The sequence below is a fragment of the Magnolia sinica genome, chromosome 6 (assembly GCF_029962835.1).
Source record: "Magnolia sinica isolate HGM2019 chromosome 6, MsV1, whole genome shotgun sequence".
NCBI classification, from domain to species: Eukaryota; Viridiplantae; Streptophyta; class Magnoliopsida; order Magnoliales; family Magnoliaceae; genus Magnolia; species Magnolia sinica.
In genome coordinates this window covers 83,835,604-83,850,694 of record NC_080578.1, presented here as the reverse complement: position 1 = coordinate 83,850,694, position 15,091 = coordinate 83,835,604, and the positions used below count along the sequence as shown (strand labels likewise).

Here is a 15,091-nt window from a genome sequence, read left to right as displayed (position 1 = left end):
CTGTTACTGTGAGTGATGAATTTCTAGCATACTGTGAAGCTTGATCTTGATATACAACAATGTAAAGATATTGCCATTTTTGTTGATTATATTTGTAGCAACCATAATCTATTTGTTTTTTTTTTCCTTGTACTGATTGATTTAATATGGATTTCCTTCATCCTGCAAATCAATCATCTGTCACTATGGTTTGGAAATTTCTTAGTAGCTTATAGGGTTTCTTGATGGAGCATAAGCCCTTTTTTAACTCCGCCAATGCAACTCCTTGCATTGCCGGTCCTAAGCCCGGGTAAAGGAGGAGGGAGAAGGGCTTTAGAATGAATCGTCAACTATGGAGGAGATCTTGAAAATGCAGTGAGTATCTCTGGTTTTATAGTTTTGCTTGTACATTCCTATATTGATTACTCAAGCATGACGGTTATGCGCATTCTTTCAGGTGGATGTTGCATGTGGGAGGGTTGGAGCTGCATATTTCAGATTCAAGCATCTGGTACGTCTCTTGTCAAGAATGCACATGTGTAGTTCATCAAACAATACATTATGTGATATTGTGTGCATGATATCTATGTTATAATTTTTCTCCTGTATTTTGCTTAAAATCCATGTTTATGCATGATTCTCATGCATTGACGTGGATTTGGGCTAAAAAAGATTGAAATGGAAAATTTGAGAAAACATGGGAGATTTTCTTTTATAAAGTAAGTATTTGGGACCAAGTGGTTATGTATTTGCTCCATTAAATTTGCTCGAAATTAATGGAGTAGACCCGGATGTGCGTCGGAGCTATCCGGATGAGCGGGGGTCCCTGGAAGGTGGGAACCGCTGTTATGACCATAATGAAGCTGTCCATTTCCTATGGACAGCATTGGAGGGGCCTAGCCATTTGGACAGGCCGTGTTTATGTATTTGATCAAAATTAATGGAGCAGACCTGGATGTGCGTCGGAGCTATTCGGAAGAGCAGGGTTTCCTGGAAAGAGGGAACCGCTATTATGACCATGATGAAGTTGTCCATTTTTTATGGACAGCATTGGAAGGGCCTGGCATTTGCGTCGGATGGACGTGTTTATATCTGTATTTGCAGGGACCATACCCTTAACCTAAACCAAAACCTATGACCTAAAACCTTAACTTATAACCTAAACCTCAACCTTAACCTAAACCTAAACCTTAACTTAAAATCTAAAACCTAAACCTAAACCCAAAACCTAAATCTAAACCTTAACCTATTCTTAATTCCCTAAACTTATATCTTATAACCTAAACTTAAACCTAAACCTAAACCTTAGCCTATACCTATAACCTTAACCTAAATCAAAACCTATGACCTAAAACCTTAACCTATAACCTAAACCTCAACCTTAACTTAAACCTAAACCTCAACCTAAACATATAACCTTAACCTAAAACCTAAAACCTAAACCTAAACCTATAACCTAAATGTATTCTTAAATCCCTAAACCTAAACCTACACCTAATCCTAATCTTAACTCCCTAACCTAAACCTATACCTAAACTTGAAAACCCAAACATAAACCCGATCCCGAACCCAAACCCGATTTCCTAAACCTAAACCTTAACCTATTCTCAATTCCCTAAACCTATATCTTATAACCTAAACCTAAACCTTAACCTATACCTATAACCTTAACTTAAACCAAAACCTATGACCTAAAACCTTAACCTATAACCTAAACCTCAACCTTAACTTAAACCTAAACCTTAACCTAAATATATAATCTTAACCTAAAACCTAAAACCTAAACCTAAACCTATAACCTAAATGTATTCTCAAATCCCTAAACCTAAACCTACACCTAATCCTAATCTTAACTCCCTAACATAAACCTATACCTAAACATGAAAACCCAAACATAAACCCGATCCCGAACCCAAACCCGATTTCCTAAACCTAAACCTTAACCTATTCTCAATTCCCTAAACCTATATCGTATAACCTAAACCTAAACCTAAACCTAAACCTTAACCTATACCTATAACCTTAACCTAAACCAAAACCTATGACCTAAAACCTTAACCTATAACCTAAACCTTAACCTTAACTTAAACCTAAACCTTAACCTAAACATATAACCTTAACCTAAAACCTAAAACCTAAACCTATAACCTAAATGTATTCTCAAATCCCTAAACTTAAACCTACACCTAATCCTAATCTTAACTCTCTAACCTAAACTTATACCTAAACTTGAAAACCCAAACATAAACCCGATCCCGAACCTAAACCTAAACCTATAACCTATAACCTAAATCAAAACATATAACCTAAACTAAAACTAAAACCTATATCTTAAACCCGAACCCATTCTCAAATCCTATAACCTAAACCTAAACCTAAACCTATAACCTATAACCTAAACCAAACTTATAACCTAAACCAAAGCCAAAACCTATAGCCTAAACCCGAACCCATTCTCAAATCCAAAAACCTATAACCTAAACCTAAACCTTAACCTAAACCTATAACCTATAACCTAAACCAAAACCTATAACCTAAACCAAAACCAAAACCTATAACCTAAACCTGAACCCATTATCAAATCCCAAAACCTATAACCTAAACCCGAACCCATTCTCAAATCCCAAAACCCAAACCTAAACCTAAACCTAAACCTAAACCTAAACCTATAACCTAAACTCAATTCCCTAAACCTCAACCTAGACCTAAACCTAAACCTATAGCCTAAACTCAAATCCCTAAACCTTAACCTATAACCTAACCTAAACCTATACTTATAACCTAAAATTATTCTCAAATCCTAAAGCCTATTACCTAAACCTAACCTTTCCCTAAACCTATAACCTAAACTCAATTCCCTAAACCTAAACCTACACCTAATCCTAATCTTAACTCCCTAACCTAAACCTAAACCTAAACTTGAAAACCCAAACTTAAACCCAATCCCGAACCTGAACCCGATTTCCTAAACCTAAACCATAACCCATTCTCAAATCCAAAAACCTATAACCTAAACCTAAACCAAAACCAAAACTTATAACCTAAACCTGAACTCGTTCTTAAATCCCAAAACCTATAACCTAAACCGAAACCAAAACCTATAACCTAAACCCAAACCTATTCTCAAATCCCAAAACCCAAACATAAACCTAAACCTAAACATAAAACCTAAACCTAAACCTATAACCTAAACTCCAATCCCTAAACCTAAACCTAAATCTAATCCTATAACCTAAACTCAAATCCCTAAACCTTAACCTATAACCTAACCTAAACATATACTTATAACCTAAAACTATTCCCAAATCCCAAAACCTATTACCTAAACCTAACATTTTCCTAAACCTATAACCTAAACTCAATTCCCTAAACCTAAACCTACACCTAATCCTAATCTCAACTCCCTAACCTAAACCTAAACCTAAACTTGAAAATCCAAACTTAAACTCAATCCTGAACCTGAACCCAATTTCCTAAACCTAAACCATAACCCATTCTCAAATCCAAAAACCTATAACCTAAACCTAAACCAAAACCAAAACTTATAACCTAAACCCGAACCCATTCTCAAATTCCAAAACCTATAACCTAAACTAAAACCAAAACCTATAACCTAAGCCCGAACCCATTCTCAAATCACAAAACCTATAACCTAAACCTAAACATATAACCTAAACCAAAACCTATAACCTAAATCCGAACCCATTCTCAAATCCCAAAACTTATAACCTAAACCTAAACCTAAACCTATAACCTATAACATAAATCAAAACCTAAACCTAAACCTAAAACCTAAACCTATAACCTATAACCTAAATCAAAACTTATTACCTTTCCCTAAAACCTTAACCTAAACCTATAACCTATAACTTAAATCAAAACCACAACCAAAACCTAAAACCTAAACCTATAACCTATAACCTAAATCAAAACATATAATCAAAACTAAAACCAAAACCTATAACCTAAACCAAAACCAAAACCTATAGCCTAAACCCGAACCCATTCTCAAATTCAAAAAACCTATAACCTAAACCAAAACCTATAACCTAAACCAAAACCAAAACCTATAATCTAAACCCGAACCCATTCTCAAATCTCAAAACCCAAACCTAAACATAAAACCTAAACCTAAACCTAAACCTATAACCTAAACTCAAATCCTTAAACCTAAACCTAAATCTAATCCTATAACCTAAACTCAAATCCCTAAACCTTAACTTATAACCTAACCTAAACCTATACTTATAACGTAAAACTATTCTCAAATCCCAAAACCTATAACCTAAACCTAACCGTTCCCTAAACCTATAACCTAAACTCAATTCCCTAAACCTAAACCTAGACCTAAACCTAAACCTATAGCTTAAACTCAAATCTCTAAACCTAAACCTATACTTATAACCTACAACTATTCCCAAATCCCAAAACCTATTACCTAAACCTAACATTTCCCTAAACCTATAACCTAAACTCAATTTTCTAAAGCAAAACCTACACCTAATCCTAATCTCAACTCCCTAACCTAAACCTAAACCTAAACTTGAAAACCCAAACTTAAACCCAATCCCGAACCTGAACCCAATTTCCTAAACCTAAACCATAACCCATCCTCAAATCCAAAAACATATAACCTAAACCTAAACCATAACCCATCTTCAAATCCAAAAACATATAACCTAAACCTAAACCAAAACCAAAACTTATAACCTAAACCCGAACCCATTCTCAAATCCCAAAACCTATAACCTAAACCAAAACCAAAACCTATAACCTAAACCCGAACCCATTCTCAAATTCCAAAACCTATAACCTAAACCTAAACCTTAACCTAAACCTATAAGCTATAACCTAAATCAAAACCTATAACCTAAACCAAAACCAAAACCTATAACCTAAGCCCGAACCCATTCTCAAATCCCAAAACCTATAACCTAAACCAAAACCAAAACCTATAACCTAAACTTGAACTCATTCTCAAATCCCAAAACCTTTAACCTAAACCTAAACCTTAACATAAACATATAACCTATAACCTAAATCAAAACCTATAACCTAAACCAAAACCAAAACCTATAACCTAAACTCGAACCCATTTTCAAATTCAAAAACCTATAACCTAAACCAAAACCTATAACCAAAACCAAAACCAAAACCTATAACCTAAACCCGAACCTATTCTCAAATCTCAAAACCTATAACCTAAACCTAAACCGTAACCTAATCCTATAACCTAAACTCAAATCCCTAAACCTTAACCTATAACCTAACCTAAACCTATACTTATAACCTAAAATTATTCCCAAATCCCAAAACCTATAACCTAAACCAAAACCAAAACCTATAACCTAAACTTGAACTCATTCTCAAATCCTAAAACCTTTAACCTAAACCTAAACCTTAACATAAACCTATAACCTATAACCTAAATCAAAACCTATAACCTAAACCAAAACCAAAACCTATAACCTAAACTCGAACCCATTCTCAAATTCAAAAACCTATAACCTAAACCAAAACCTATAACCAAAACCAAAACCTATAACTTAAACCCGAACCTATTATCAAATCCCAAAACCTATAACCTAAACCTAAACCGTAACCTAATCCTATAACCTAAACTCAAATCCCTAAACCTTAACCTATAACCTAACCTAAACCTATACTTATAACCTAAAACTATTCCCAAATCCCAAAACCTATAACCAAAACCAAAACCTATAACCTAAACTTGAACTCATTCTCAAATCCCAAAACCTTTAACCTAAACCTAAACCTTAACATAAACCTATAACCTATAACCTAAATCAAAACCTATAACCTAAACCAAAACCTATAACCTAAACTCGAACCCATTCTCAAATTCAAAAACCTATAACCTAAACAAAAACCTATAACCAAAACTAAAACCAAAACCTATAACCTAAACCCGAACCCATTCTCAAATCCCAAAACCTATAACCTAAACCTAAACCGTAACCTAATCCTATAACCTAAACTCAAATCCCTAAACCTTAACCTATAACCTACCCTAAACCTATACTTATAACCTAAAACTATTCCCAAATCCCAAAACCTATAACCTAAACCTAACCTCTCCCTAAACCTATAACCTAAACTCAATTCCCTAAACTTAAACCTACACCTAATCCTAATCTCAACTCCCTAACCTAAACCTAAACCTAAACTTGAAAACCCAAACTTAAACCCAATCCCGAACTTGAACCCGATTTCCTAAACCTAAACCATAGCCCATTCTCAATTCCCTAAAACTATAACCTATAACCTAAACCTAAACCTAAACCTAAACCTATAACCTATAACCTAAATCAAAACCTATTACCTTTCCCTAAACTTTAACTTAAACCTATATCCTATAACGTAAATCAAAACCAAAACCAAAACCTAAAACCTAAACCTATAACCTATAACCTAAATCAAAACATATAATCAAAACCAAAACCAAAACTTATAACCTAAACCAAAACCAAAACCTATAGCCTAAACCCGAACCCATTCTCAAATCCAAAAAACCTATAACCTAAATCTAAACCTTAACCTAAACCGTTAACCTATAACCTAAATCAAAACCTATAACCTAAACCAAAACCAAAACCTATAACCTATAACCTATAAACTAAACCCGAACCCATTATCAAATCCCAAAACCTATAACCTAAACCGAAACCAAAACCTATAACCTAAACCCGAACCCATTCTCAAATCCCAAAATCCAAACCTAAACCTAAACCTAAACCTAAACCTAAAACCTAAACCTAAACCTATAACCTAAACTCAAATCCCTAAACCTAAACCTAAACCTAATCCTATAACCTAAACTCAAATCCCTAAACCTTAACTTATAACCTAACCTAAACCTATACTTATAACCTAAAACTATTCTCAAATCCCAAAACCTATAACCTAAACTCAATTCCCTAAACCTAAACCTAGACATAAACCTATAGCCTAAACTCAAATCCCTAAACCTTAACCTATAACCTAACCTAAACCTATACTTATAACCTAAAACTATTCCCAAATCCCAAAACCTATTACCTAAACCTAACCTTTCCCTAAACCATAACCCATTCTCAATTCCCTAAAGCTATAACCTATAACCTAAACCTAAACCTAAACCTAAACCTAACCTAAACTTATAACCTTTCCTTAAACCTTTAACTTAAACCTAAACTTAAAACCTAAATGTATTTTCAAATCCTTAAACCCAAACCTACACCTAATCCTAATCTCAACTCCCTAACCTAAACCTAAACTTGGAAACTCAAACCTAAACCCGATCCCGAACCTGAACCCGATTTTCTAAACCTAAACCTTAACCTATAATCAAGTTCCCAAAAGCTATAACCTATAACCTAAACCTTAACCTAAACCTAAACCAAAACCTATAACCTAAACTTTAACCTATAACCTAAACTTAATTATAACTTATAGCCTAACCTTAACTTAAACTTAAACCTAAACCTAAACCTATAATCATATGGTGAGACCATTTCTTTTGTGTCAACTTCATTCCTCTTTGAGTTTTTTTTTTTTAATTCATTAAGAAAAAAAAAGTGGTTATACGTGATGCACTTCTTTCACAGTCTTTCTTTTCTCCAATGGGCATTTTATGAATGACATGACTGTTTGTAGGATGATGGAATATACGAAGCTGTTGAAATTTCAGGGTGAAGTCGAGCACATTTCTCTAATGAAGCCAAAGATTTGGATATCCAGCATTATTGTAATTGTAACTATAATTGATTGTAATTGTAATTAATTGAATGAAGGATTGTAATTGTAATTGAATTAATGAAGGATTGTAATTGAATGAATGAATGAAGGATTGTAATTGAATGAATGAATGATTGTAATTGAATGAATGAATGATTGTACAGGTGGTAATTGAATGAACAAATGATTTAATTTTTTAATGTATAAAATAGTTACGGATATTGACCGTAGCTACTAGTCAGACAGGTGTAGCCTTTTTAATTTTGGCATATTGCTATGGACTTTCAGCTACAACTAATATCCGTTGTTGTTTTAATTGCTATGGATTATATCTATAGCTATTTAACATATAGCTGCGGATTAAATCCGTAGCCACTAATTAGACAGGTGTAGCCTTTTAAATTTTAGTCTATTGCTACGGACTTTCAGCTACAAATAATATCCGTAGCTGTTAAACTTATAACCTATAACCTAACCTTAATCTAAACTTAAAACCTAAATCTAAACCTATAACCTAAACCTATAAGTGTAGATTATAGGTTTAGGTTTAGGTTAAGGTTGTTTTTCTTTTCATTTGTCTGGATCACCTCTCATATGTTCTCTCCCTTTTCATTTGTTTTTTTTCCGAAAGATTGTTTGTGTTTGGATGGATCCAGTTTGTGTTTGAATAAATGTAGTTTTTGTCTGGATGAATTTACGTAGTTTGGGTTTAGATGGATGTGAATGTGAATGTGAATGTGATGAAATATATTATATAACATGTGTATATCAGGAAGAATATGATGAATTATATTCTAACAGGTGTATATCAGGAAATTTGAGATGGAATATTTTTTTAAAAAAAGAGACTTTTACCTAGAAAATATTTCGTAGGTAAAAGTCTCATTAACCATTTTAGCGATGACGATTTTCGTTGCTAAAAGTAATTCATTCAGCTTTTGGCAATGAAAATTTTCATCGCTAAAAGTCTAATAAATTATTTTTAGCTACGAAACTTTTCGTAGCTAAAAGTAATCCATTCGAAATTTTTGAAAAATTGTTTACAGCCTGTAGCGACGACAATTTTCGTCGCCAAAAGTCTCATCTACAATTTTTAGCTACGAAAATTTTCGTTGCTAAAAGTAATTCACTTACCTTTTGGCGACGAAAATTTTTATCGCTAAAAGTCTTATCCATTATTTTTAGCTACAAAACTATTCGTAGCTAAAAGTAATTTATTGGAAATTTTAAAAAAATTGTTTGCACGATTTTTAGCTACGAAAATATTCATTGCTACAAGTAATTCATTCAGTTTTTGGCGACGAAACTTTTCGTCGCTAAAAGTCTTATCCATTATTTTTAACTACGAAAAGTTTCGTAGCTAAAAGTAATACAATCGAAATTTTTGAAAAAATGTTTGCAGCCTGTAGCGACGACAATTTTCATCGCTAAACGTCTCATTCATGATTTTTAGCTACGAAAATTTTCGTAGCTAAAACTAATCCATTCAAATTGTAGAAAAAATGTTTGCAGCCTTTGGCGACGAAAAGTTTTGTCGCTAAAAGTCTGAAATATGTATGGAGCCTTTAGCGACGAAAATTTTCGTCGCTAAAAGTCTCATACACGATGTTTAGCTACGAAAATTTTCGTAAATAAAAGTTTCATCCTAAAAGTCTCATACACGATTTTTAGCTACGAAAATTTTCATAGATAAAAGAAAAAAAATGTTTGGAGCCTTTAGTGACGAAAATTTTCGTCGCTGAAAGTCTAATCCACGATTTTGAGCTACGAAAATTTTCGTCGCTAAAAGTCTTGTCGCTAAAAATGAACTTTTAGCGATGAAAATTTATTTCGTCGCTAAAAGTGACTTTTAGCGACAAAAATGTGTTTCGTCGCTAAAAGTTTCATCGCCAAAAACCCTCTTTCTTGTAATGTATTCAACTCAGACTCGTTCCTAGGGTTACGTTTTCAAGGAGGGATCGTCCGCCACCTACTTGAGTACATGGGTTCGTTAGGGTTGGGGAAAACTCATTTGAAGGTCTACATCTACAAGGAAGGTTCGTAACTTTACCCTAAATTGTCACCGGAGGAGTTCCGACAGTGGGAATGGTAGCGGTTAAGCTTGCGAGTCAACGAGAAGAGGGGCAAGTCTCAATGGTCATCGATGCTCAATCGGGGTCGCTATTATACAAATGTGTATAGAGAATTATCTTTACCCTACGTGAGAAGTTTGGTTGTAAACCGACGGTCCAAAACTGTCAACTTTGCGAAAGAGCGTACAACTTAATTCACTTAAGTTTCAGGTTCTTCTCTAGGTATTTGCATTTCTCATGCACTCGTCCTTTGGCTCAAGTTGAGCAGTTATATACACCATCCAACTTCAGATCCCGTGATGGATGTCGAGTCTAGTATGATAGAGATTGTTCTATAGTTTCGAGGCTAGTAAACCCCTGATGTGCGGTCTAGGTCCCTTTGAGGTGTTTTAGGGCACTCCCGAGAGGGGTGGGCCCTCGGAATTTCTCTCGGGTCTCAGTTGGCATTGGAGCTAATCGCTCTTGCAATCATAGCCACTCATTATTTGTTGAAATGGTCCTCTGACCTTAATTACTCTAACTTTAAGTACCAATATACACCTCGTTCTAGTCGAGTATGACCCTAGGGCAGCTCCGCTCGTGGTTGAACTTGGGTTTTAGTACGGATTTTTCCAGGATGTTACAAATGATCTCACAAAATGGATGGACAGGGTAGATTTCTCACAAACATTAAGGTGGGCCCCACCTAAGTTTCCAGTATAGGAACTTCATGCGAAAGGCTTTCGGAGGAAATCGTAGTGCGGTGTCGACAACTTCAGCGGCTACCTCGCTATTGAAGTGACGTCACCAAGTTTTTTTTGGGCCCTCTCTGATGTATGTCTTGTATCCACACTATCCATCCATTTTTAGAGATCATTTAAGTCATAAGCCAAAAAATGAGGTTTATCCAAAGCTCAAGTGCACCCACCACATAAACCGGTGGGGATTGAACGCTAATCATTAAAAACTACTTGAGGGCCACAAAAGATTTCTATAAAGCTGAAATTTGTATTTTCCCTCTGTCCATGCCTTTGTGATCTTATGAATAGGTTGGATCTCAAATAAACATCATGGTGGGCGCTAGGAAAGTTTTAACAATTGTCTCCACTGTCTTTTGTAATGGGTCCACTTGACTTTGGATCTGTCTCATTTTTAGGCTCATGCCCTAAAATGATCTCACCAAATGGATGGACGGTGTGGACACAACACATACAATCATGTGGCCCACGAAACTTTGAAGTCACTTCGTTAACGAGATAGCTAATGAAGTCGTCAGTAGCTAATCCATGTCCGATCTTACTGTATGGTGGATTTTCATTTTTGTTAAGTGGGTTCCATGGATCAATAATCAAGAGCACTAGTGCTCTAAAATCTTACTTTTTTATGGAAAAGATCTCAAAATCTTCTTGGCTGTAGGACCACATCGACCAATCATTGGAATTATTTTGGTTGAATGTGAACCGTTGCTATACTTCTCCTTATAACTGTTGGAATTTGTGCTACAGAATCACACAGATATGGATCTAGGATAGCAATCCAAAAGCACAAAGCAATCACAAGAGAACATAAAGATTTAACGTGGAAAATCCTTTCGGGAAAAAAACCACGGCATAAAACGACAGATCTTCACTATGAAAATAGAAATTACAAAGAGAGAGGGCTTACCTGATTCGAACAACCTCAAATCTCTCCCTTATTACACCCTTTGATAACCCTAGAACCTTTTAGAAACCCTTAGAATACCTTTCAGAAGCCTTAAAATACCTGAGAATGGCCCTAGGGACTCCTATTTATAGATGGGGAAACCCCACTTACGCACCTCCTTAGAAACCGCCTCAAATTTACACAGTCCGTGTGCAATTCAAGCACCATCTGCGTAACCTTCGACTAATCGAGACATGTCTTTGACTAGTCAAAGGACCCCTTCGACTAGTCGAGCCTGACCCTCGATGGGTCGAGCGTCCCAGAAATCTCAAATACCTCATTGCTGGACTTCGAGTCGAATGGGCTTCGACCAGTCGAAGTGACCTTTGACTAATCGAGCCAGTCCCTCGACTGGTCGAGCAGTGTGGACAGAAGATTTAAGACATCTTCTAACAACAATCTCCACCATGTCTTCAATCTTCAATCGTGTAGTTTTTTAACATCGTCTCTTATCTCTGCATCCCATCATAGCTTCAATCAATGCTTCTCGTGCTCACTCTATCCTTCTTTTACACCATCGCCAAGCCCAAAGAAGTTACACAGAATTTAAACTTCTGTAGGAACGACCTTAGTGAGCATATCTGATGGATTCATGCTGGTGTGAATCTTCTCCAGTATTACGCCTCCTTCCTCAAGCACCTGTCAGATAAAGTGATGATGAACATTAATGTGTTTAGTGAGTGATAAACACAATTTTTAACCAAATTGATAGCACTCTCGCTATCACAGTTAACTAGCATAGCCTCCTGCTGAAGTCTCAACTGATTTATCATGCCTCTTAACTAAACACTTTCCTTAAATGCTTCCATCACTACCATATATTTTGCTTCGGTCGTGGAAAGAGTCACCACGGACTAAAGCTTCGACATCCAACTGATTGCTTCACCTAATAGTATAAACGAGTATCCTGAAGTAAACTTTCTGGAATCCACACTGCCTGCGTTGTCGGAATCCACATACCCTACCAATTTTGTCCCTGTCATCTCAAAAGTTAAGACGTAGTTTTTTGTACCTCGAATGCATCGAAGTAGTCATTTCACCACTTCCCAATGTTACTTGTCGGGGTTTGACATGTATCTACTCACAACACCGACTACCTGTGAAATATCTAGTCTCGTACAGACCATGACATATATTAAACTGCCAACTGCATTCGAATAAAGTACATGAGACATAACCTGCTTTTTCTCATTTAATTTAGGACATTGTTCTAAGGAAAGCTTGAAGTGAGCCACGTGGGGAACGCTCACTGGCTTTACCTGGTCCATCCCATATTTAATCAACACTTTTTCAAGGTATTCTACCTATGATAACCAAAGCCTGCTCTTCTTCCTATCTCTATGAATATCTATGCCGATAACCCTTTTTGCAGCCCCCAGATCTTTCATATTAAATGTCTCAGATAACTGAGTCTTCAATACGTTGATTTCAGACATATCATGATGGCGATCAAGATATCATCAACATACAAGACTAGGATGATGAATTTGCCATCAGTTAGTGTCTTATAATAGACACAGTGATCGTATTCACTCTGAGTAAATTTCTGACTCACCATGAAACAATCAAATCTCTTATACCACTACCTAGGCGACTATTTCAGGACGTACAACGACCTCATTAACTTCATAGCCCTCTGGTTGCTTCATGTAGATATGCTCTTCCAACTCCCCATGTAGGAATGCAGTTTTGACATCCATCTGTTCCAACTCGAGATCGTATTGGGCAACTAGTGCCAACACGAATCTGATAGACACCTGCTTAACCACCGACACGAATATCTCTGTGAAGTCGATACCTTTTCTCTGAACGTAACCCTTCGCTACCAATCTAGATTTGTATCTATCCTGTTTTCTTTTGAATAACCACTTGCATCCGATCGTTTTTCGACCCACTAGAAGCTCCACCAACTCCCATATGTGATTTTTGTGTAACGAGTCCATCTCATCATCCATAGTCACCTTCCACTTTTCTGCATTAGGCTCACTGAGATCCTCCTGAATAGTAGACGGGTCCCTCTCATCTGTAATGAGGGCATATGTAATATTAAAATCGTCCCTGTATCTTGCTGGTAACTGCAATCACGTGGTGGGTTTCTTCTCACAAGTGACTGCTCCACCTGATCCTGTACATTTGTCTCTACCTGAGTATCATTTATGTTAATTTGGATGTCTACGATTAACTTTTCTGGTTCATCTTTCTTCTCTTGATTATTCTTATAGAATAGAGAGCTTTCATCGAATCTGACGTCACGATTAGTGATGATCTTGCGTGTGACCTTGTCGAATAACCTATAACCTATCACACCAACACCATTGCCAACAAAAATATATTTTTTGGCTCTATGGTCTAGCTTATCTCTCTCAACTGGCGATACATGAGAGTAAGTCTCACAACCAAATATGTGCAAATTTGAGTAGTCGATTTTATGACCACTCTATACTTCCTCTGAAATTTTACATTCAATTACCGTAAAAGGAGACCGGTTCACTAAATAGCAAGCCGTGTTAACGGCTTCAGTCCATAAGTACTTGCCCAACGCAACATTACTTAACATGCATCGAGCCCTCTCCAAAAGAGTCCGACTCATTCACTCAGCCACACCATTTTTGTTCAGGCGTGTGGCGAACTGTATTGTGCCAAATGATCCCTTCATCTTTACAATATTCATTAAATTCAGTAGAAGTAAATTCTCCACCATTGTCAGTCCTTAAAACTTTTATTTTTTTCGCCCTGTCTGTTTTTCACCATTGTCTTCCATTGTTTGAATATGGTGAAAACTTCGAATTTACGTTTCATAAAGTAAACTCAAACTTTCCTGAAATAATCATCAATGAATGAAACAATCCATGACGACCCTCCAATGAAAACCTTTGGCGATGGTCCCCATACGTCAGAGTGCACATAATCAAGCACTACTTTACATACATGTTTTCCAATTTTAAAGGATAATCTAGATTGTTTACCATATATATAATGCTCACATATATCTAAATCGAAATTTTTAAAAGCTAAAATCAAACGACGATCAGATAGTACCTTCATGCCCCGCTCACTCATGTGTCCCAGATGAGCATGCCACATATGTAGAGACGTGGAATCTACAATAGCTGCTACCGCTCCACCTACTAAAGTGCTCCCGAATAACCTGTACAGGTTTCTATGTCTCTGCACTCTCAAAACCACGAGTGTCCTTTTGAAACTTTAAGGACACCATCAATACCAGTGAACTTACACCCTATAGCCTCAAATACATCGAGAGAAATCAGACTTTTCTTTATATTAGGAATGTGTCTGACATCAGTCAAGGTACGCTCCATCCCATCAAACATCTCGATGCTCACCATACCAATAGCCATAACATTACAGGTGATGTCAAGCACGCTCCATCCCATCAAACATCTTGATGCTCACCGTACCAATAGCCACAACATTACAGGCATTGTTAATGCCCATAAGAACCTATCCACCATCGCATTTTCTGTAACTGGTGAACCAATTTCGATGAGGAGTCATGTAATATGATACTCCTGTGTCTAGGATCCACTCATCTGCATGATTGTCATGCACATGTCCGACCATGGATACGGATAGAACTTCAACACCATTTGTTTCTTCAT

The 15,091-nt window shown here is 36.2% G+C and overlaps 1 long non-coding RNA gene across 1 annotated transcript; it reads left to right on the top strand.

Annotated features, from left to right (window-relative positions):
• Positions 1 to 252: 252 nt before the first annotated feature.
• On the top strand, positions 253 to 7,704 carry LOC131250089 (uncharacterized). Its single transcript, XR_009173049.1, has 3 exons — positions 253 to 354; positions 437 to 490; positions 7,636 to 7,704. It is a non-coding gene; the product is annotated as an uncharacterized LOC131250089 (long non-coding RNA).
• Positions 7,705 to 15,091: the final 7,387 nt, after the last annotated feature.